At 30.8% G+C, this 3,703-nt stretch overlaps 1 long non-coding RNA gene across 1 annotated transcript; it reads left to right on the plus strand.

Annotated features, from left to right (window-relative positions):
* The first annotated feature begins 262 nt into the window (after positions 1–262).
* LOC111089658 lies at positions 263–2,094 on the plus strand. Its single transcript, XR_002613874.1, has 3 exons — positions 263–325; positions 742–779; positions 1,780–2,094. It is a non-coding gene; the product is annotated as an uncharacterized LOC111089658 (long non-coding RNA).
* Positions 2,095–3,703: the final 1,609 nt, after the last annotated feature.

Below are 3,703 nucleotides of genomic sequence, written 5' to 3' on the forward strand. Positions count from 1 at the left end.
ATGTTTTAATACTTACCATTCACGCTTGACTCAAGCGAAATAGTTATTTGACAGTGATTATTTCAGTTAATGCAAAGGTAGTAATAGATGTACAAGGATTTTGGATTTTCTTATCCTGTACAAAGATGCATTCTGCAAGCTTCAGAAAAGTTAGGCATAGAAAATAAATACAGCATTTTATGAAACGAAGTTAACTTTGTGGAATGTTTTATGTGATTTTTTTATGTATCTTTCATTTTGTAAATATCTTTCTCTCATCAGATATTTTCAAGTAAAGGTTGATCTACTGGACACAAATCCAAAATGAAGGCCATAATTATTTTCGGTAGGTATTCGTAATATATGTAGAGTAACACAGCCGTCACACACAAAACACAAATTTATCTGCACATGCTAAATTGTCTAAACTTCAATAGTTTATGTTTACCAGCTCGTTCTTTGTTTTGAAAAGTATGGTTGTCCACAAAAGTATGTATATATTTCATTTTTGTTTTAAATTAAAGTCCACTTTCTGTGCTAGAAAAGCAATGTAGAACTATTTAATTGTATTCAACTAAAATGACTAAAGCTAAAATTTTAATTTTGTGTTAAATTTATTTATATATTTGATGATAGAACAGGGAAAAATATATCTGTAAAATTAAAATCCTAAGTTTGTGTTAAATTTATTTACATAATTGAATGATCGAATAGGGCAAAAAAAGTGTATATATTCACGTGATTGACTGTTTTATTTTCCAGCGATGGTCGGCTTTTTTGTCGTGAACGCCTTCTTGCGGGTAAGTAACATATTTCCAACATTAATTGGCCATTATTAATATTTTGTCAGCTTTTTCTTCCTCATTGTTATTCACATCTAACTCCAACTGATGACGTTGTTCTCGGACTTATGTATTGTAATTCTTTTATAAACTAACAGTCGTTTCAAAGGATCTCCAGCAACAACATTTAAATCTCAACGCTTATTTACACTCTTCAGTCTCAATGCTAATTTTGATGTTTGGGATCCAATAAGTAGTTTTAGCATCGTATTATCTGTGCGCTACCTTGTTTAATTATAGTACAGCATAAAATATACGCTCAAAGTACAGGAAAGCTAAATGCTAAAGTTTTATGTGAAATCCTGAATTGAATATATTTTCTCCAGCAAATAATCATTCCTTCAATATGATTGCTTGTACTAATCTTATACTTCGGAGCAAAAGCATTAATTATAGTAATTAGTCTTCTGCAATATGGAGACGAACATATCAGTGTTAATTCCTATTCTAAAAATAATACATGATAAACAAGATTACAATTCTGATTTCAGTGTTATTCTTAGATGATTGTATATATATTATATCTTAAGACTATTTAATGTCACCGATTAATGTATTTCGTGAATGTCAGGGTTTAATACTCTAAATAGGCTTTAATAAGGCATTAATGTGATGGTTTTGCTGATATTTCAATGTTTAGGATGAAACACTTGATATATATTATATTAAAGAAGAACTATTTAGTTTACCAACCATCATGATATGATTCAAAATATTTGTATTAATTTTATGAACACTACTATTTTGATCCAATTTTTATCCTAAGGATACTGCTTGTAGGAACCATTTATATATATCAAGACATTTTGGTTTACAATATCACTTGAAATAAATATAACCCGGTCCTAAGTTTAAATTGTCATTTCAATAAAAAAGTACTTAATTAAAGTGTATCAGTTGTCTAAAACTACTATTATCGCACACTGGAGGTTCCTAATTTGTTTTTGTTGTCATAAAGAACAAACGACAAGCGTTCGATCTACCAGATAGCACTTCTACCTTGTCACCAAACACTGAATTCAGGTGTGAGTCCGACGGTTACTTCGCCGACATGGGAAGTGAGTGCAAAACATATCACGTCTGTAAAACACAAATACAGTACGGAATAAAAAAGACCAGGCAATATACTTTTGCTTGTGGTAACCTAACTGTCTTCAACCAACTGTACTTAACTTGCACTTATCCTGATGAACAGTTAATTCCTTGTAATAGGTCCGATGAATTGTACTACTTGAACGAAAGGCTTTTAGCCGGAGATCCAAAACTCTATTATCTGAATGAAGATGAAAACTTTTCTACCAAAGAGTAATAGTTATTTGTTGTTGTTTTTCTGATGCCGACAAGAAAATGGAAAAGTTTATTTGATATAACTGTATGATTGTGCTTTTTGCTAATCTTCCACCATATATGTCGAGAACACTTTCTGCTTGAGATGGTTTGCGATAATCTTAGGAAAGGTTTACTATATTAAAATAGATAAGCTTACATTGTGTTCGATAGAATTAATGAAACTAATATTTACAAATAATCATTGTAGTTTGATTAACATTCAACTAACTGCCAATAAAATGCATATGTTGTTTTACGCAAAATACTGTAGCTTTAAACATATGAAGGAATGTGCTAGAAATAAAAAGAATTGCAACTAACAGATGTTGACTACTTTTTGTTTTTATTATTTATCCTCCTGGCCCAATTTTTGTTTTTCAAACTCTGGCTCTTAACATTTGCAAAACTAGAAAAATAAAAAGTGACGAGGTGATATCATACAATAATAAGGAAGAAATTTAAGAGAAAACCTGGGGGGGGGGGATTTTAATTTTAATGGGTTAATTTTTTTAAGGAGATGGTTTTTGTTTCTGGTGCATCTTATTTAGATATACATACACCTAAACCTGCACGTGTTATAACGATAACTTGGTGATGAACAAGTTATGTTGAAATAAATATTCATGTAACTTTGAAATAAACTGGATAACGTCTACTCCTTAATAACGGAATTTCGTGTTTTCGTCACGTATATTAAATCCATTTATAATAACTTGTTACGTATTAGAATTTCAAATGGGCTGAAATTGAGTTAACTGATCAATTTAAATTTAGTAGTTAAATTGTACTTTGAATTTAGCAGTTAAGTAAAAGCCGATATAAGGTCAATTTATGATATTTGCCAACAAGATTGATAACACAAATACGTTTTAATATATACACATACCAATACAATTTACAATAACAGTTATTACAAATAGTTATTACAAACAATGATTTATAAACAAAAGTTCCACAAACTTACAAGCAATATAAAATTTTCTTTCTAGTCTGGAACTTCCTTAATATCTTATCGATGGTTCACGATGAGCGAGTTAATTTTGAGTTAACGTAGGCACAATTCACTTAACAGAGAGCTAGCTAGCTCTGTAGTCTCTTCACTGTTCATACGCCTATTAGAGATTGAGTTTCCAACGATGACGTTAGGTAATGTTTTCATAAAAGTATTAATGTCCGATGTGAATCCACTGAAGTTAAATGGTTTGTAATGTTCGAAATTTATAAATATTCCTGGTCAAATATCTGACGTTTTCCGATTGATAAGCGTTATAACAATCATAGTTATTGCTTCCAAAGTTTATAGCCCACTGACTATAGCGAACTAATAATAAATACTCTCTCTTTTTTGGCGTGTCGCGTTGGTTATATTTATAGGCGTGTGGAGGTTTTCTAGACGTTTCAGTTTTACGTAACAATACTGATGCTAACACAAGCGTTTACATATACACATACTGTTGATTCTTACTCTCTAGAATCTTCTACAACTTTGGAGAATAGGCGGGAGTTTCGCAATACATTGTTAACAGGCGTATCAGGCGTTCTTTAATTAAAGA

Source organism: Limulus polyphemus, unplaced genomic scaffold (assembly GCF_000517525.1).
Source record: "Limulus polyphemus unplaced genomic scaffold, Limulus_polyphemus-2.1.2 Scaffold6934, whole genome shotgun sequence".
Taxonomy (NCBI): Eukaryota; Metazoa; Arthropoda; class Merostomata; order Xiphosura; family Limulidae; genus Limulus; species Limulus polyphemus.